This window comes from Macrobrachium rosenbergii, chromosome 38 (assembly GCF_040412425.1).
Source record: "Macrobrachium rosenbergii isolate ZJJX-2024 chromosome 38, ASM4041242v1, whole genome shotgun sequence".
Taxonomy (NCBI): domain Eukaryota; kingdom Metazoa; phylum Arthropoda; class Malacostraca; order Decapoda; family Palaemonidae; genus Macrobrachium; species Macrobrachium rosenbergii.
In genome coordinates this window covers 1,413,101-1,434,629 of record NC_089778.1, presented here as the reverse complement: position 1 = coordinate 1,434,629, position 21,529 = coordinate 1,413,101, and the positions used below count along the sequence as shown (strand labels likewise).

At 40.6% G+C, this 21,529-nt stretch overlaps 1 long non-coding RNA gene across 2 annotated transcripts; it reads left to right on the top strand.

Moving 5' to 3' along the window:
- The first annotated feature begins 19,919 nt into the window (after positions 1–19,919).
- On the top strand, positions 19,920–21,304 carry LOC136825554 (uncharacterized). 2 transcript variants are annotated; one of them, XR_010849374.1, is made up of 2 exons: positions 19,920–20,174; positions 21,162–21,304. It is a non-coding gene; the product is annotated as an uncharacterized lncRNA (long non-coding RNA). The 2 variants fall into 2 exon arrangements; XR_010849373.1 differs by having other exon boundaries at positions 21,150–21,304.
- The last annotated feature ends 225 nt before the right edge of the window (positions 21,305–21,529 follow it).

The following is a 21,529-nucleotide window of genomic DNA, read 5'->3' as shown; positions in this document are numbered from 1 at the left end:
TCGTCATTCCAGCTTGACAGACGAACAGAGGTTATTTTAACCAGATTAAGGATTGGGCACACTCGTCTAACCCATCAGTTTATTTTAGAAGGAAGCAGCCCTCCAGAGTGTGCTTACTGTGACGAGACACTAACAGTGGAATATAGAGGGATGAAGATATTTGTTTTTATTTAGCATTTCCCAACGTTTTGTGAGAGAGAGAGAGAGAGAGAGAGAGAGAGAGAGAGAGAGAGAGAGAGAGAGAGAGAGAGAGTGTAATTGTCGTTGTGAGTGGTTCGGTTGTTGGAGTTGGTTTTACGGCTGTCTCTCTGTCTGTCGGTCTGTCGGGAGTTTTTCGTTTTTTGGGGAAGCTTGGGCAGTTGAGGTCCAACCTCGAAAGTGAACGGGGAGTTTGTCTGACTTTTGTTTTGGATACCGGTACCGATATTGATGGTGCATGTGTCTCTTTTTTTTTCGTTCGTTGTTGGTGGAGGGTTTGTTTGAAATTTTGTTTTTGTGGTTTCTGTGTGCTGCGATTGGCGACCGTGGACCTTTACCCATCTCCAGCAACCGAAGATCAGGGTGAGTGTTTTTTTGTTTGTGGGTTAGAATTCCGCCACATAATATTTGGCGCGCAACGTGGGGCAGCTGGTATTGCAGCTGCAAGTGAGATTGGTGGCTGGTAGTGTGACTGAAGAGAAGGATGGAAGAGGAACTGGTAAGGTTGAGAGAGGAGAATACGTGGTTGAGGGGTGAGAATGAGAGATTGAGGAGTCAGTTGGAGGAGGTGGAGGGAATGCTAAGAAGTGCAAAAGAAGAAATGAAAGGGGAGATGAAAGAGTCAGAAGAGAGAATGGAAGAGAGGATGGATAAAAGTTGGAGGAATGATGAAAAGTGTGGAAGAAATGATGAAAGGTATGTTCAAGGGTGTTTTTGGAGAAGGGGCTGTTGGAGCAGGTTCTCTGGAACGTGTGAAGGGGCAAGAGAGAAAGAAAAGGAGGAAGAAGTGAATGGAAGCGTGAGTGATGAAAGTGATGTGGGAATAGGAAGTAAGAAACGAGGAATGAGAGGCAGGGTAAGGAAAAGGGAATGAAAAGCAAGGGGAAGGAACAGAGGGAAAGTAAGGATAAGTCAGGGGAAGAAAAAGGAAGAAGGGAAAGGAAAGGAAACTGGTAAGAAGGGTAAGGAAGTGGGAAAGGCAGGAAAGAAGGGAGAGGGTGAAGGCAGTAGTGATAGTGAGGTGGATGGAGGTGAGTGGATAAAAGTGGATAAAAGAGGGGAAGAAGAGTGTAATGAGTAAGATGAATGTAAGTGCAGAAGTGGACTCTTTGTATTCGGAAGAGGGTATGAAAGGACAGAGCGAAAGTAGCGAAAGTGAGAGTGAAAGTGAGAAAGAAGTGAGAAAGGCTATGTATGTGAGGGAGGTACCCCGGTGTGAAAAGTATAATGAGTATGGAAGTAGGGATGTGCATGATTTCTTTAGGGAGTATGAAAGGTTTTGTCAGGATAAGTATGGGGAAAGTAAGAGAGTGTGGGCACGAGAATTGGGAGAATATTTGACTGGGTTTTTGCTTGATATGTATAGGGTTATTATGAGTGTGGGAGATGTTGAGTATGACAAGGTGAAAGCTAGACTAGTTGAGCAAGCGAGGCGTATGAAAGCGAGTGTTAAGTATAAGAGGAAGAATGAATTTGATGAGGCAAGAATGAAAGCTGGGGAAACCTTGTCACTGTATGCTTGTAGGTTGGAGATGTTGGCAAGGAAGAAGTTTGGGGATGATGGGATAGATGAATGTAAGGAGTTAGTACGGAAGTTGTTAGGGACAGTGCCAGATGGAGTTAGAGAATTTGTGAACTTGAAGCGGAAGGAGAAGAAAAGATGGACGAATGAAAGGTTGACTTGGGGAGAAATCTTGGAAATTGTAGAAGATTATGAGCTTGACAGGGTTATAAAAGAGAGCAGAAGTGTAAGTGTAAGGGCTGGGGTAGATAAGAGAGTACCAGAGTTTGGAAGCTTTAGGGATGCAGTGTTGAGGGGCCCAATGAGAATGGCCGATAGTGTAATAGATAGGAGTGTAAGAGCAAGTAATGTGGAGGTGCCAGTGAGGATGAATGATGGGTTTGTAAGGGAACAACGGGTTGGACGGGTTAGGGATAGTAGTGTACAAAGGGGAAGGTCGGTGAGTGGAAGTCGAGCGAAGTGTTTTAGATGTGGAAAGGAAGGACATACAAAGAATGAGTGTAGGTGGGCTTTGGGAGCGTGTTTCGGGTGTGGGCAACCGGGACATTTGGTAAGGGAGTGTACAAAAGATAGGGGGGTTAAATGCTACAGGTGCGGACAGGTGGGTCATATTGCTAATGGTTGTAGGGGTACCCGAGTGAATGTAATATGTGGCAACTGTGGTAAGAATGGGCATTATGCGAGAATGTGTTCAGAACCGAGAGCGAAGTGTGTCGAATGTGGAATGGAAGGGCATGTATCAAGTGTATGTAGACGAAAGAGGGTGACTGTGACAGCGAATTCGGGAAACTGAGTGTGAAGGGGGTTCAAATGGGTGGATCCTCCAGGATGCAAGCGGTGCGTGTGATGCATGTACGTGAGGGGTTGTTGCATGAGGATCAGCAATTTGTTTTGATAGAGTATGGTAGAAAACGTAAGAAAGGGAAGAACGTAAGTAAACTGAATGGTCGTAAGTTGTGTGATAGGGGTGTGAGTGCCAAAGTGAAAATGAGTGATAAAGCGTGTAATACGGATGAATGGGATGGTATGAATATAACGTATAGCATATGCGGGTTTGATATAACTGAGTTGACTGAACGTGTAAGGGTTAGTGAACGGTTGGAGGTGAGCGAAAGTGTAAGAGTAAGAGAGCGTAGCAGTAATATGCGAGTGATTGAAAGCATGAATGAATCGTTGCAAGAATTGGAAAGGTCAATGAGCGAATGGGATGGGTTAGTTGAAGAATTGGGGGAGGTATTTGGGAACGAGTTAGAGGGTATAGATGAGATTGTGGATGAAATTGAGAGTGGTAATAGTGAAGAAGATAGCGTGAATCTCAGAGAGAATGGAGGAGAAGATGTGAGTTTGAATGTTGCTAGAAGAGAGAAAGATTCTGAGAGAATGATTGCGTGCCCGCGAACGCGATCTAGAGGACCTGCTAGTGAGCATCCGTGGGTGTTGCGTAAGACGATTTGAAAGGGGTGTGAAAGGTGTTGGTTGGGAAATGCTAAAAGGGGGGAGAAATATAGAGGGATGAAGATATTTGTTTTTATTTAGCATTTCCCAACGTTTTGTGAGAGAGAGAGAGAGAGAGAGAGAGAGAGAGAGAGAGAGAGAGAGAGAGAGAGAGAGAGAGAGAGAGAGAGAGAGTGTAATTGTCGTTGTGAGTGGTTCAGTTGTTGGAGTTGGTTTTACGGCTGTCTCTCTGTCTGTCGGTCTGTCGGGAGTTTTTCGTTTTTTGGGGAAGTTTGGGCAGTTGAGGTCCAACCTCGAAAGTGAACGGGGAGTTTGTCTGGCTTTTGTTTTGGATACCGGTACCGATATTGATGGTGCATGTGTCTCTTTTTTTTTCGTTCGTTGTTGGTGGAGGGTTTGTTTGAAATTTTGTTTTTGTGGTTTCTGTGTGCTGCGATTGGCGACCGTGGACCTTTACCCATCTCCAGCAACCGAAGATCAGGGTGAGTGTTGTTTTGTTTGTGGGTTAGAATTCCGCCACAGGAGCACATTCTGGTGGTATGCCCCAGATATTTTAACCAATTCAATTAGATTCAACAACATAACATTTGCCGAGTTTAAAAGAATCTGCTCATCAATCTGGGAACCAGTGAGTCAAAGTGATGGGGAATCGATAGTAAATCTTCACACAGATATGGAAGAATCAAAACATAAAGTAATAAAAGACTTAAGAGAAACAAACATTACAATAGGAGGTAAGAATGATTTTGGTGATACAGAAACTGATTTAGTCAGTTTGAGATATGTGTTAAATGACTTGTCATTTGGAACAGTGTATAACGCACTTGGAGAAAAAGAGAAGAAAGCGTTCAAGAAAGTTAAGATTGATCCTAAAAGTGATTGCCTTCCCGTTTTTAATAGCAATGAGTCAAGAAATTCAGAAGAAAGAAATAGATTTTTCTAAGGAATATGTAGGGGTAACAGAAACACTAAATGAAAGAAAAGGCAGAAATACCAATGAGTCATATAAAGGAAATAACGTGCAAGAATTATTCAGGACAGGTAGGGAATAGACAAACTTCCTTTCAAAGGAACTGTGCACAAAATACTCGAAGAAAGTGGAATCCAAACCAGAAAGGAAGACAGAATGCATCGAGGAATGGACAATTCAACGGTCCACCCATGAAATATCCAAATACAAATTATTCAAAACCTGAGAATTATGCAGCTCAAGGAGCTAGACCAAAAAATAACATGTGAAAACTGCGTGTACACAAATCATTCCACTAATGAATGCAGAAAGCCTAAAATCTGTGCGGTTTGCAAAAAGAAATGTAGCCTAATGCTTGGAAATTATTACCTTTTGGTTGTTCTTAAAACTTTAATGTTATATGGTATTAAAGAATCACAGATAAATTTGGAATGAAAATGTCCTCTGATGCCAAAAGTGTTGAGAAGAGGATTCATTTAATTTCATTTATGATATTTTTCGAAGTCATATTTAATCATCAAGTAGAGAATGTCGGAGCTCGGAAAAGGGACGGAAGAGTTTGTGATACCATTCTATGTCATGTAATACATACATACATACATACATACATACATACATACATACATACATACATACATACATACATACATACATACATACATACATACATACATATAGTAGAAAATGTTGAAGTACAAACAAGGGTTGAGTTTGTGACATTTTTTAATCATAATTAAAAAAAAAAATAACATTCTCAATATTACTAAAATATAACAAAGGTCTATTGCAGAGTCTTCACTCTCTTTCTCTCTCTCTCTCTCTCTCTCTCTCTCTCTCTCTCTCTCTCTCTTGTCTTCTACGTTTACATCTTTTCAAAGGAAAGAAAGAAAAAACTGAAAAATGTCTTGTAACTTATGGCTGCACCCAATCGTCCCCCCCCCCCGTCACTCATAACACCTCACCCTACCCCCTCCCCCTTAAGGCGTTACTTAGTTTTTGAACGCGGGGCCACCCCCTAAAAACGATAAATATCTGCAAGAAACAGACAGACGAACATTGTAGCGAACTGGCAAACACCCTCTCGGATAGGGGCTAGTGCTACTTTGTGGCCCCCCTCCCCCTCCCCATCCCCCTTTCTCCCTCCAACAACAACAACAGCAACATCACTACAAATTGAGGAATGGCAACTCGACCCAAATACCGCCATTGGCGGTAATGGCACAAAACCACAGGCTCTGGTCAACCCAACAAGTTGTTCGTGGTCTACTGCAGGTTGGGGGAATGTTTCAAGCAACTGTGAAAGTGTGGGCCCAGTTCTAAAGCCAAGTAGCCTTGCCTCGAAATGTCGTGCCTCACTTCTTCTAACACTAAATGTCGTCTGACAGGTCCCTCGAATGAAATTGCCAAATCACAAAGCCCGACAACTTTAGGACATGAATCTTAAAAGTGGGTACACACATGCGAACCGAACCTTGTATTGTAACCGATTCTTGTAACAAAAACGCAAGTGTGGACGCTTCCTCGAACCCGAGCCCCGAGGCTCCGTTCGCCCTCCGTCCCGGCAATTGTCGGTTTTTGGGCCCCGAATCAAAGGGAGGTCTCTTTCCACGTTACGCGGTGTGTGGACGGGACCTGTATTGCACGTGTATCAACAGAGGTTGCTGAACTTGTTTGTCTGCCATGGCTGATCGGAGTGAGGAAGAGGTCCTTCTTGGAATCTCATGTCAGCAAGTAATTCCCGACCACTGTATTCTACCCTTCTAGAATATAACCTTGATTGCCACCATCTTCTTTTATTTCGCTTCATCTTCGTTAAATAATGTATATAAATATATATAGGCGGCAGCTGCTACAGTACTTGCATGGTGGCCATCGTGGGTAAACAACCCGGACAGAGACAGACTGATGATCGCAGTGGATTGCAATGAAGTTATATACGTGCTTCACGTGGTTACGGTTCGTCCTCAACATTTTGACACCTTGTAACCGTATATGCGTAACTCAGTTACACATACAAGGTTCGGCTCTCATTGAAGGAGGAAGGAAGGATAGAATAAGGAAGGAAGAAGGAAAGAATAAGGAAGAAGGAAAGAATAAGGAAGGAAGAAGGAAAAAATAAGGAAGGGCGGGAGGAAGGAAGAAGGAGGAAAGAATAAGGAAGGACGGGAGGAAGGAAGAAGGAAGGAAGGAGGAAAGAATAAGGAAGGACGGGAGGAAGAAAGAAGGAAGGAAGGAAGGAGCGCCAGTCACCAAAACTTGACTCAAACTGAGGAGGCAAGATGTTCGGCTAACACTAACAAGTCTTGTTCTGCGCTTCAGTGAAATTCCCGACAAACACCCACTCACATTTTGGGCAAGTTTGAATCACTTCCACTTCTTAGGGTCAAAAGCAACTTCACCAAACCGTGCCTTCACCCAGTCAGCAACCCGTCCCCCCCCCCCCCGATGCCAAGACAAACGATGCACTGATAACAAAGCTGCTATATTGCATGAAAACGAAGGAGGCTAAATAGACTTACCATCGAGCTCATACTGAAAGAAGAAGCAGCAGCAGCCATCCCTCTTCTGCGCTTCCCAAAAGCCTTTGGCCTCCGGTCGTTGTTCACCAAACTCCCGGAGCAAGCCACGGTCGAGGTAGTACTGGCCGGGCCCGGGATTCGGGATGGGGGGCGGGGTGGGGGCAGCCAGAGTGTCGCACATAGCCACTTGACGTGTTTGTGTCATGTAGTGAGTAGCGTTACTTAACGCGAAATACCGAGTAATTTTAGTGTTTCATCATAAGTAAACTTTAAAGTTCACATGGACAACCCCCCCCCCCCCCGCCCCCGCACCCGCACCTTCCGATGGCACAGGTCGCAGGGCACCAATTGTCTGGCAACAAACATCAGTCGTGTTCAATACACGTCCCACGCGATAAGCCACCACGACGTCCCGTTTGGCACAGCAAAAGAGAGAGAGAGAGAGAGAGAGAGAGAGAGAGAGAGAGAGAGAGAGAGAGAGAGAGAGACGTACGAGACCTTCAGTCAGTGGTTCCACTTAGGGTAATTACCCTAATTTAGGGTAATCAGACTTCTCTTAGAGTAAAGGAAATTGTGGGGGATGTAGGGTAGTGTGGGGTCGCCTAGTAAATGCTCTGCCTGTCTTTCCCACTGTTTCCACGCTGTGGCGACGTGCTGCCGCAGCACCACGCAGCTCCAGTTAGGTGTCTTGTCTTCCTCCTCCTCTTCGTCTTCTCCTTTTCCTTCTCCTTCTCCTTCTTCTCCTTCTCCTTCTCCCCTCTCGGTCGGATCAGCATTGCAATATTGTATTGTGCAGCTACGGTGAGAGTTTCATATATATATATATAATATATATATATATATATATATATATATATATATATATATATATATATATATATATATATATATATATATATATATATATATATATATATATATATATATATATATATATATATATATATATATATATATATATATATATATATATATATATATATTTTTTTAGGAAAAGTTTTTACATAAATCTCATGGGGCCAAACATGAGCAACAGTAATTTAGGAAACATTGATCCAACAAGGGTTTTGGAGTCATAGCTCCTACGGATTTTGCCGAGATTTGGCGATACCGGTGCAGCTGAAACTGCAAATCAAAAGCAATAGTGTACTGGGTCGTTTAGTCAACGGCGTAGCTGGCATTCCATCAGTGGGGGCATATACAGTAGTAGGTGGGGCCAAAGAAAATGACAGAGCTAATATACGAATTCTGTAATCAGGAAAATAGACTATTCTCGAATGTATATATCCACGTGAATGAAGGAATAATAATAGTTGAGTATTAATCATTGGTAAACCTTTATTTGAAATGACAGCTCAATTTTCGATTAATTTTCGACTCTTACCATACGCAAATGTATCAAATACCGTAACGTAAATTTCCTCGCAACCTTCTACTCAACACGAGCCTCATTTCTGTGATCAAGCCTTATTTTTCAAACTATAGTATAGTAATAATATCCTTGTCATGTAAATAGCCTATATGAAAACGGTGCATATCACCAACAGCACCAAAGACTGATGACCCTCCAAAATCTCTTCAAAATTTCAACCTGTGCATTTATTCCCTTTATTCATCTCCTCTCCTGGAAAGTAGCAAATTGCGTTGCACGTTGCCTATTCAAAGCTGTAACTATAATTTCAGTCACTTCATACAGAAGTTGATAGCATTAAGCTGGATCAAAATATCATGAACAAACGCCATTTATGTTGGAAACCTATAACCATAATTCTGCTTTTGATCACCAAAGGGTTCAAGTTTAGCTACAAAGGGAATTTCAACGGGGGCGGGGGCTGCATCTTACTCGGGGAGGGAGGGCGATCCTCCCATGGCGCCCTAATAAGCGACGTCACTGCCTATAGTGTAAAGAATGTTTTGACAAATAAACCAAATTAAGAATAAAAAAAATGCGCTGTAGCAGAACACACTTCAAAAATTACGAGGTCTCTCTCTCTCTCTCTCTCTCTCTCTCTCTCTCTCTCTCTCTCTCTCTCTCTCTCTCTCTCCACATTATTCAGATGATGATTCGCTGAAACTAACTGTGCCTACTTTGAGAAGATCGGGAGTTTTCTTTAGAATAAAAATGTTTTTTTAAGATTCGTTTAGGTTCGGATGTGTTAGGACAGTAACTTCTTTTCAAGCACTTTCCAATAGTGAGTAGGGGAGAGCGGTGATGATTCGGACAGTGGGATGGTCCGGACAGTACAATTTCGGGAAGACGTCAGATCCCAGGGACCCTCAGCTCCGAGAAATCCGTGAAATCGCGAGACTAAGCCGCAGTGTTGCCAAAGCGCGGATGGAGAAACGACCAAAAGTGCGGAGAGAGAAGATTCGAGGGGAGTCATCATTGAATGCAGAGCTGAGGAGGTCTGCATTCCTCACGTATGCGGTGCTGTAATGTTGGTCCTCATATATATTTATGCTTTTAAAACGTTTTTCCATTAATAAAAACTAATTAAAATTATAACTGTTTCATTAACCACATTACACATATTTAATATTTTTTTAAAATACTAATATTTTTGAGAAACGAGCCATTTTCACTATAATAGTCTCGAGTATTTACGCGCCAATACCAGATCATACGATAGAAGTCAATTAAGAAGAATCGATTGTGACAACAGCAGATCATATGACATAGCCCAAACGTGATGTCCTACAATACATTCATTCTTTAGGTCCAGCAATCTTCAATTTGTCTTCGTAATTATATATATAGGTTAGTAAAGTTTGGTTAATTTGTGAATTAATTTTAATGTGAAAACTGACTTACATTATTGTAAGCTTATTCATGTTTAATGAGTTTTTTTTTTTTTACAAAACAACTGCAAATCTGAATTAGGTAATTGCATTAGTTGAAGTGATTCATTCGGACGAGAAGCGGTGTTTTCAACGTGGTACAGCTGATTATAACATTGCTTGGCAACTCGACACCACCCGGTGCGGACTGCTGAGTTATAGCCGATTCACTTAAGGTAGATTCTTGGGCCTACGAGACGGTTGTTTGGCAGCCTCTGATTGGCTGGTACTGGGAGGTATGCAGCTCGCTCACAGTTTCATTTTAAAGTCTGTAGCTCAGAAAACTTGCAAATGTTTATATTTCTTCATTTATCTCAAGTTTTACACAAGATAGGAAAGTTTTGGTCATACCATAGGATTCGGTATTAATTGTACAACTAAATCGTGATTTCCTGAAACCAGTAAGATAAAACACAAAGGAATTACAAGGAGTAAAAGTGAAGAGAGAAGCATTTCATTCTTTATACCTGTTTTTACATATCGTCGGATTTTGCATCATGCATTGGTGCGATCAAGATAAAATAAAACTTGTGTTTTCATACAATAAATTCAGCCTGAATACGCTGGTGCTTTCAGATTTTAAGTGCGTGTGATATGTGAAGAGAAAATGAAGAATATGACGTATTATGTTGCATCTGTTCTTTACTTAGTTTGGCAGTAGTGCCGAGAGACGGTGATCTGCAAACAGCGAGAGCTTTGAGGTGCCGTAGACAGTTGCCAATTAGCGATATGAGAAGTTTGCAGTTTCGACAATATTTACCGTATTATTATGTCATTGCATTTTCTGTACATAAATGCATAGAATTCACATTATGATTGTCGAACTTTGTCACTCCAATATCATATTTGTCCGTATGTCTGGGCATATCTGATAAGAAAAAATGAATAATCATATGGATGCATCTGGGTGTGTTGGCTTCAATTTAGTCTAGATGAGAAATTTGCATACTGTAGGCTACATGATAAATAACAGGCTAAATAATTATGATTTCATTATTACGGCCGCTTGCTTCTCTGGTCAATAACACGAAAAGCTGATGGTTGTTATATGTTCATTCAATGAATGAAAGTACATCTTTTTATTTCTTACCATAAAATCTATTGGCAATGTAACGAAAATAAAATTCTGTCATTTTCATTACTTGTTTGAGCTGCTCTTGTAATGGGAAAATTATTCCTTTAAATATTATTGATTTGTTTAGGAATTGATTCATCATCCTCCTCTAATATCTTTACACTACTGTTGTAAGAGTGATTGTGATTATAAAGTGTTTTCATTTTTGTTGTGGACATCGAGTGCATAGCAGTGTAGCCAGTCCCTTGTGTTGTTTTTCTTTCGCTCTGAATGTGGGAGCGCTGTCCTGAATCTTTCGTCTGCATATTGGTAACACTAAAGAAACGTGTAAGGGACGAGAACGCTGTTGGTGTGAAAAGGACGTCAAGCGGTCCACCCTTCATTTTGGCTATTTTACCAAATTATTAATACAAGTTATTATCTATCCCTTGGGTAAGCTTTAAAGTCATAATATTACCGTTAGTTCATTAGTTGGAACAGATCATTATGAAAGAACAGTAGCAGACGAAGTTTTCATATTGCAGAGTTGTTGCATGCCCAGTCAAACGTGATTGCAACGCCTTAACGTCAAAATTTTTGTACTTATTTACTTCACATTCATTAGTTGTCGTATATTTTGCTGAGTTAGTTTGAATTGTAACTCCATTTTGATAGGGTTTAAAACGTTAGGAAAAGATAGTTATAAGTATTTTGTTTGTATAAAGTTTTGTAGATACCAGTGCCTAAAGATGCCAAAAATGGCCGTCCGACAGGGCATCTTGGGTTTACCTAATTCCCTTATGAGAAGTTTCACAACTGATCATTATCTTAGACTAGGCTTACAGTAATTTAAAATCCTACCAGACTAATTTGGTTGAATGAGGAATTATGACAAATTTTAATCAAAGAGCTTGGACCAGAAAAAGTTCATGAAAACTTGAATTACAGGGGACAATACAACACTTAACACCCAAAACTAATAACACTAACACCCATAATGTAACCTAGTCAAAAATCAGCCAAGTAAACCGTTCTCATAGTGTATCACCTAACGATTTCTGAAGAGGCCTACCCTAGACTATATCCTGAAAAGGCACCATAGCCTAGTTTTACCTCATTTTAGTTTAAATGTTTCCCAGAAAAACACAGGTGTCTTATCCATTGAAATGTTGTGTCAAACATTTACCCTGTGTGGTAATATCAAATGATTTACACAACCAAATCCACACCTGATCCATCATCATTTTAACTCCTGTTGTCAAAACCCAATTCCCATAGTATGTAGTCAACATACTGTTTTTGAATCTTTCAATGGAAACAGTTATTTTTGTTGTTTTAATAATACCAATCCATTGTTTTATTCAATAAAATTAAATAAAGTAGAAATTCCTCAGAATGTACCAGTGTCCTAAAGAATATGAAATTGATGTAGTCCAGGAGTTCTCAAGACTTTCTGAACTCAAGTCCGGGAGACTTGACTGAGAAATTTGGCAGACTTAATGACTTTTTTTAACAAAACGAGTCATACACTTTTCTTCAGCTCAGATGAAAGGAGAATCAGAACTGGCAATGGCCCCAGCTGAACCGGATATCACCTTCTTAACAGCAGCATTAGTAAAACAGGGTAATAATGTATCTTGGGATGAGATTAAGAAACTTATGAAGAAGCAGTTTATTGGCTCAGCCACTCTGTTACAGGCATGGCAAGAGATTACTGCCATGACTTACTGTTTTGATGAACCTCCTAGTTCATTTATTAATAAATTAGTGTAAAATCTCAGCTTTAATGTTTGGAAATTCCCCAATGATCAATTCCAACATCAGATAAATTCCTGTGAAGACAAAAATGTTTATAATTTTTGAGTTCACAGGCCCAAATGCAAACTAATTGATTTCTTAGTCCATATTCCGTTGGAAAATTTCATGACATTGGCTGAAGAAGAATATTATAGGGCTCAAGGAATGAATAGTAGTAATGGGAATAGAGTCTTGCCAATTTCAGGCACTTCAATCTTGGCAGTCATCAACCCCAGTAACAGGTGTTCAACAGGTAAGGAAATACAAAAGAAGTGAGCTAGATAATTTAAGAAAGAAGCAGTGAAGAGTTAAATAAAAACCTGGAGAAAGTAAACATGAAGAAACAAAAGAGTAATAGTAAATATTGTGCCTTTTGCAGAGTGACTGACCATAATCTGTCTGATTGTCCTCTTGATCCTCCCAAGGGAATTTGTTTGATTGTTTCCAACAAAATAGTAGGAGAGGTCATGTAGGATGTCCAGGAAAAGTTTTGGTACAAGCTGACTAGGAGTCTGGCACAAAATGAGCTCCTAGTAACAGTCTGGTGGTTAATGATAACATGATTGAAGCTTTAGTTGATACAGGTAGCTGTGCCAGTATAGTTAAGAAATCCTTTGTGGAAAGCTTAGGTTTGAAGCCTGCCAAGATGAGAAATTTACCAAGGTTAAAGGGAGTCACCCAGGCAGTTGTACCAGTACTAGGATCTGTTTATTTAGATGTTCATAGTGGCACTAGAGTTGTTACTCACTTATTTTTTTGATTGTGCCAGACAACTTGTTAGATACAGAAATTCTATTGGGCTTAGATTTGCTTGGGGTTGCTCTAGACTATATCTAACATGGGATCGTATAAAGGGTATAGTAATTTGGGATAATATTACATATCATCATGTGCGGCTTCTTAAACTGAGACCTTCCACAAGGAGAATTAGGAATCTCAAAACTATTCAGCCATTAAGCCTTGGAGTAGATGAGATAAAATTAAAGAAAAATATTATCCTACCTCCCTCTGCTGCAGGTATTTATGCTGTGTCTGTAAATGAAATAAAAGATACAATACTGAATATACCTCAGAATTAAAGGCCAATGGTGGTTTGATAGGCTTTAATATGTCCCTGAACTCCCTTGAAATTTCCTATTTCACTCTCCACTGTGAAAACTTAAAGATTTTCCTTGACCAGATTCTTTAATTGGGCCTGCTGTTCATCATCTAAATGTGACCAATCTTGCTGTGCAATCAAATTTTCCAGCTTTTTCTCTCTAGTGCATCCTTGTTCTGGTACAACACGCATGCTTTCAGGGTTCAGCTCATTCCTAATTTTAATCTTTCGACATGTGGGAGCTATTGAAATGATGTCCCTTTCGTCAGTCTTATTGTAGGTACCTATCAGTGTTCCTATTTTCAAATTGACTACACCCTTTGTACTATTTATGAGAGGTATATACCTCTCATAAATAGTACAAAGAAATAGTCAAGTTGAAAATAGGAAGGACAGGTTACCCTAATGGAAGGCAGGTAGCCTAGCTGGAGCACTTGAACCACCCACTGATCTGCACCTCTGTCTCTCCATTCCTCCCAAAAGAGGCTGAGTCTGGCCCCCACCAGTGCATGGAGGACAGGATTCTTACTTACTGGCAGGACGACCTTAATGCTTGGAGGAGAACTTGTGACCCTGGGTTGGAGCGGGACCTTGAGTAAGGTTTGGGCCTGGAGTTACCTATATATTATGAAACAGATGTCTGTTAAGAGGAGATACCACCTTGGTCGAAGGAGCGGGAGCAGGCCTCGGTTTGTTGGAAGACACTGACAGGATGTGTGATGACGCCCTCTTGTCCATGGCTGAAAGGACGCCTTTTACTGTTTGATTCTGGGAAAAGGCCCTCCTTGTCAAACGCTAATTCAATTAGAGCAAGAAACACAACTTCTGCGAAGAAGTCACAGACTTAGATAAGAAAGAGCACCAAGTCTCCCTCTTCTTCAGAGTGGCCATGGCGAAGAGGGAGGAAAGTTTAACACTGCCATCATGGATAGCAATGTCGGTGCAGGAAAGGAATCCTGTGATTCTCTCCAAGACGTCTTCATGTGACATTAGCCTGCTCCACCTGCCCCAAAATAGCTCCCACTGACCAATCGAGAAAGCTGACAATCTCTAGGAGCTTGTAGAGGTTTTTGGAAAAATGTTCTACATCCAGGGCAGAAAAGAAGGTCTTGGCCACCTAAAGGAGATCAGGTAACTCTTGTCAAAACCCTCCACAAGGGAGCCAAAGTCCCATTCATTTTGCTGAAATTGCAGAGCCCAGTGAAGAAGTTCCTGTGCTGTAATAATTTTGCCTCCTTTTCGACAGCTTTGAAGGAGGGTATTCAGTAAATACTGACGATTTACCTCAGGATCTCATAGCTTCCAAAGCCAAGCCTCTACTTCTTTTTAATGCTTTCTTGGAGGCGGTGGAGGACTCTGCAGACCACCTTTTCTAGTTTCTCTTCCAGCAGAATAGACTCCTGATGAAGGAGGATGAAGCCAAAGGAGCCGAACGGATTCCTGTGTAGGAGGGGTAGGAAGGGGCCCCTTGGGGTGAGGCCGAAACTCTCTGGAGGGGCTAGGCATCTTGGCTGCCCTAGGTGACCTGGGAGGGCAGCGTGTGAAATGTAACTTTTTGATCGAACCCCACCCTGAGTAACAAATACAGGGCTAAAATGTCCTTTTCTTAAAGAGTTTAGTAACCCTAGAGTAGATAATTATCTGAAGATTGCCTCTTTACGGGTCGAGAGGCATGATCCCACTTGCAATGACGAGGAGGGGGGAGGATCTTGAAGAGCTGGAAGATGAAGAGACTGAAGATGAACTGCTGCTACTCTCCCCTGAAGAACTTAAACTTAGGTAGTGCTGCTTCGATGATGACCGTCTTGGAAGATCCTGGAGACACTATCCTGTGATGTCGGCAGGGGAAAGATCAAATGGCGAAGATCGAGCTAGATAATGGAAGAAACACTTTTTAAATAAAAAAACTGGAGAAAGTAAACATGAAGAAACAAAAGAGTAACAGTAAATATTGTGCCTTTACGAGAGTGACGACCAGAATCTGTCAAGATTGTCTACTTACACCACCAGGTTTGATAAGGCTTTCCTGTGCCTTAGTAGGAGAGCCTGCTCGGATGTCCAGGCACAGTAATTTAAAATGACCTTTTCGCCAGCGCCTGGACTGTCTTCTAGCCTCAGAAGGCGAGCGGGACAGCTGCCTTTGCTCAAAACAGTCAGAAAAATGAGCAGACTCACCTGAAACACGATCACGAACAACAACATTGTTATCACTAACACTGACGTCATCACTGTTTAACGTTCGGACTATGGCACTAGGGTTGTTAAACTTAAGACCGACTCCATGAAAACTTGTTCATTTACAGAAATTCCATTTGATTTCTAAAAGCACGATTTGATTTATCAGCCTCGAGGCTGGGCTTGGCTTTAGGAAAACATACTGGGAAGCTGGTGAAGAAGAGGGGGGATATATAAGGGGGAAAATGCAGCGGTAGAGGAGGGGGTAGGAGAGGAGGGAGGAACACCCAAAGTAGATGACGCCATTATGCCACCAGCGAAGAAGATAGCCTAAGCTTAAAGAAAAAAGCTTTCCTGTCCCTATCCTGCACCATTTTTACTGATGAAATGAAATGAAAGTTTGCCAAAACTCCTGACTCCATTCCATACACTCACTACATGTGTTCTCCTGGGAACACTCACTGACCCCTCAGGATGCCATATACACAAAGAATGGTACAAAGGGTGTAGTTTGACCAGTTTGGAAATAGCACAAATTCCCTGCAATAAACTCTGGATCCAGAGAAACTGGAATCATACAGTAGCTACCAAATTCACAAAGCTTGAAATTAGCTAGATTAATAAACAGGATATTGAGTACTTCACCAGGAGATATGCCAGAAAGAAACACAATTTGGTTCTGCAGGAAACCAAACAGTTTGACAGACGGACAGGCCCAGATGCGTTCATAATAGTCAGATTGAAACTGACCTGGGACAGTGGGTAGGTCGCCTTCAAGGGACACACCCCCACCGGCATCCGTTGGTGATTCCGCCAATTATATCAGCGTTCCAAACAAAGTTTGAAATTTTATATCTGGACGATGTCGAATTTTAAGAGATAAAAGCTTTCCACAGTGTTTTGGTAAGTCATTATAATGAAACAGACAATTTTCAAAGAATGTGCTTGGACTATCGAAAAGTCAATACCCACCTTCAAACTGACATCCATTCTTTGCCTAGGTTAGAAGAGTTAGTTGAGCCAGCATCAGGGAATCAATTTTATGCTTCATTGGACATAAAAGACGCTTATTATCAGGTAGAATTAGATGAAGATAGTAGAGATCTGACAACGTTTAGTGATGGAGTCTCCTTATATAGGTTTAAGAGGTTACCGTTTGGTTTGAGTTGCAGCCCAGCTATATTTTCAAGGGTAATAGGTAATATCTTGGCTCCATTACTAAAAAAAGGGATACATAAAGAATCATTTAGATGATATTGTAGTATGGGCACCCAGCTTGGAAGAATTAATTGAGAGATTAGAAGAGCTGTTCAAATTATTTAGTGAAAAGGGTGTGAAATTAAACATCAAAGAAGTGTCAGTTTGCGCAAAAGGGATAAAATTTCTTGGCCATATAATATCCAGAGAAGGATGCAAGCCTTGTCCTGACAACATAAGTACCATCAGAGATATGAGAATGAAAGCTCCTACTAATGTCAAAGAAACTAGGAGGTTTTTAGGAATGTGTGGATTTTATCGCAAGCACATACAAAATTTTGCTAAAGTTGCTGTCTCTTTAACCAATCTCTTAAGAATGAAAGAGCCATTTGCATGGACACCAGAGTGTCAGTCTAGTTTTGAGCAGTTGAAACAGCTGCTTATGACAGCTCCATTGCTCATAAAAGCAGACATGACAAGACCTTTTCAGTTATTCACAGATGCTAGTCTGGATCATGTAGGTGCACTGCTGATGCAGGAGAGTGATGGCCTTTTGAAACCTGTTGGATACTTTTCAAAGAAATTGAAGCCTGTAGAACAGAGATATTCTACTACTGATAGGGAAGCCTTGGCTATAGTGTTAGAATGTAGGCGGTTTCATCATTTTCTTTGGGGTACCATGTTTACAATCCACACAGACCATCAACCTCTTGTGTCGGTATTCAAAAGAAAGACAAAGTCACCTAGGATGAATAGATGGATTATTGAAATGCAGGATTATCGCTTCAAAGTTGCGTATAGGCCAGGAAAGCACAATGAGATAGCAGATCAGTTAAGTAGGCCAGTTAGGGCAATCTTTCACAATAATCAAGACAATTATCTAGGGTTGAGTAAGGAAGGATACAAGGCTAAGCAGGTAGGTGAAACAAGATGGGGTGAATTGATTGCATACTTAGAAGGAGGAAAGTTGCCTAGGAAGAAGTTTCCCAGAGCGTTCATCCATCAGTTTATGCTGTATGAAGGCTTGTTATATCTGAGTGCTGACAAGCATGACAATAGTATTCAGTTAAGACTTGTGGTACCGCAGGAGCTTAGGAAAGCTGCTTTGAAGTTTGGTCAAGAGTCTGTTGCTAGTCATTTAGGAAGAAGGAAAACTATTGATGCTCTGGAGACTTATTTCTATTGGCCTTCACTTAGATCTGATGTGGTTAAGTTTGTTAAAGAATGCATTACATGTCAGGTTCGTAAAGACAGTCCATCCTTACAGCAGAAATTCCAAGAACTCCCACCAGTACATAAACCCTTGGAACGTATCAGTATTGATTTGACAGATATGTCTGGTGCAAATGGGTACCGTTATGTTCTTACAGTGATTGATCATTATTCACGCTTTGTGAAGTTTTACCCACTGAGGAATAAGACTACAGAAGTGGTCAGTAAGAATTTCCAGAAATATTTAAATGATTTCGGAATTCCAGGGTGTGTAATTCTTGACAATGGTGCTGAATTGAATTCACATCACAACAGTTTAGAGATCTTTGCCAAAAGCACAACATAAACACTGGTTTCATCACACCATACCATCCTGAAGGTAACAGCATATCAGAAAGAATGCATAGGACTATGAAGACCCTGTTGAATGTCATGTGTCAGGGTCATCCTTATCAGTGGCCAACCTATTTAGGCGAGACCCAACGGGTCCTTAATTATGCTGTCCACGCAACAACAGGTGAACAGTCACATTATGTCTTCTTTAGCAGGAGACCTGCTAGACAAATAATAACTACATTGCCATCAATTGATGATGAAGTGAGTGATTCTGATATCGCCAAAGTTCATGAGATAATCAAATGAGACTCAAATACATTTTTAAGGTACTAACCGAAAGCGAGTCGAAAATTAAATGTTACTAGTCTGGGTCGAGACCAAATACCTGGTACTAGAAGTTTAAATGTTAAGTGGCTCGACCCTATAGATGGATTGTGCCAGATGGATCCACTTATGTGTTGAAAAATTTGTTTGATGATACAATCGTAGAACGAGCTGCTAATAAACTAAAGCCATTCCATGGTGATGAAGAATGGTTAGTTAACATGAAAGAGCACTCTGAAAATGTGCCTGATATAGTAACTGAAGGAGTTCGTACAAGAGGTGCCAGGAATATTGTGCCTCCCTCATGTCTCATTGAAGAGATATAGACTTTGTGTGGTGATGTACATGGACTTTTGCTGAGGGGAGAGACTTTGTTTTCCCCCAGTGTAGTAGAGACTCATGTTTTCTAATGTTGGTAATGATGTACAGTACTGTAATTTTGTACTTTTTGTGTGTTCTCTTTTTACTTAGTTTAAGGTTGATGAGTATATTTTTTTTTTCTGTTCACAATGGCCAGTAATGTGAAAACTTTATAGTTTTGAGGTTGTAACAAAAAGAAATAATGTAAAACATTTTGTACAAGATTTCACATAGTGCCCTGGTTGGGAGTGCAATTGTGGTCTTATGGGTCTTGTCTTATAGGAAAATGTCAGAGTTTTGCTCTTGTAGTACTGGTTTGGTACATCTTAGAGGATAGAGTACACCACTTTCCAAACCCCTTTGAGATTCAAGTTTAGAGTCGTTTCTAGCCAAGAGCTCTGGTGAGTTTGATAATCATTAGGACGCCTAAATAGGAGTAAATTTTGTCCTCATATGTGGAGAACTCTTTTGTTGCAGAGTGATGTGACATCCTGTGTAAGTGGAGTCAATCCAACCCCAGTATTAGGCTAGACAAAGCTATTAGGAAAGCTGTATTGAATGCACACCTATAGGGTAGTGTCCCCATTTAGTACTCAAGTATATCCTTGTTTTATGTTGTTGCAAGAGCCCTTTAGTCTCTAGTTGAGATCGTTGCTTGTTTCTACTGTACAAGACCTGTTTTCCACAGTCGCAGACCCATCTAAGGAGCTGTTTGGTTCCATTAGGAAAAGTTGTCCTTGATATTAGAGTGGACATGAATCAATTCTTCCCCGAGGGGGAAAGCTTTGTAATGGGAAAAATATGCCTTTAATTATTTAGTGATTTATTTAGGAATTGATTCATCACTACTTTTGTAAGAGTGATTGTGACTATAAAATGTTTTCATTTTTGTTGTGGACATCGAATGCATAGCAGTGTAGCCAGTCCCTTGTTTTGGTTTTCTTTCACTCTGAGTATGGGAGTGCTGTCCTGAATCTTTCGTCTGCATATTGGTAACACTAAAGAAACGTGTAAGGGACGAGAACGCTGTTGGTGTGAAAAGGACGTCAAGCGGTCCACCCTTCATTTTGGCTATTTTACCAAATTATTAATACAAGTTATTATCTATCCCTTGCAAGGTAAGCTTTTAAAGTCATAATATTACCGTTAGTTCATTAGTTGGAACAGATCATTATGAAAGAACAGTAGCAGACGAAGTTTTAAGTGCAGAGTTGTTGCATGCCCAGTCAAACGTGATTGCAACGCCTTAACGTGAAAATTTTTGTAGTGAAATATTCTTCACATTCATTAGTTGTCGTGATATTTTGCTGTGTTAGTTTGAATTGTAACTTGCCATTTGATAGGGTTGTAAAACGTTAGGAAAAGATAGTTATAAGTATTTTGTTTGTGTAAAGTTTTTGTAGATACCAGTGCCTAAAGGGTGCCACAAAATGGCCGTCCGACAGGGCATCTTGGGTTTACCCCTACCTCCCTCATGGAAGTTTCCACTGCTGGTCATGATCTTAGACTAGGCTATACAGTAATTTAAGAAGGCCTACCCTAGACTAATCCTGTTTGAATGAGGAATTATGACTATTTTTATTACAAATAGCTTAGGCTATATACATAAAAGTTCATGAAAACTTAATTACATAGGACTTAGCCTATACCCTCATTAAACTAACCTAACTTGTGGCCTATTGTAACCTAGTCAAAAATCAGCCATGTAAACTTAGCATAGGGTATCCTTAACGATTTCTGAAGAGGCCTAGCCTAGACTATATCCTGTTAAAAGGCACCATAGCCTAGTTTTACCTCATTTTAGTTTAAGTGTTTCTCAGAAATCTTTCAGGTAGTCTTATCCATTGACATATGTTGTGTACAAACATTTAGTACTGTGTGGAGTAGGGTATCAAATGATTTACACCTTACTGTAAATTAATTAATTCCAGGGCTGCTCCATGTTTGATACTTATCCTATTATGAAGGAAAAGCAATTCCCATAGTATGTAGTTGATATATTTTTTTTTGAGGTCTCTCAATATAAAGAGTTATTTTTGTCGCTGTAAAATACTCACTTGTATTGTTTTCTTGAAATAAAAATTAAGTAAAAGGAATATTTCCAGGGACCTAGTTCAGGAGTCCTGAAGAGTATGTAAATTGGATCTAGTCCAGGAGTTCTGAAGACTATGTAAATTAACCAAGTCCGGGAGACTAGACCTGGGAGAAATTTGGCATGATGTAATGAGTAATAAAGAAACAAACTGAGTACCAGGGATTTTCTTCAGCACCATCGTACCTTACCACTAAAATGGAAATCAGCACTTCAATTGCTTCCCAGTGGGAAGACATCACCTGGCCTCATCAGTAATAAGACCCATACACCCAAGAAATATCATGTAATAGCAGGTAGGACAGGCCTACCCTAATTCCCAGGCAGCGTAAACGTCAGTAGTCTTCATACCCACCGTGTCAACTATGACACATTACTATT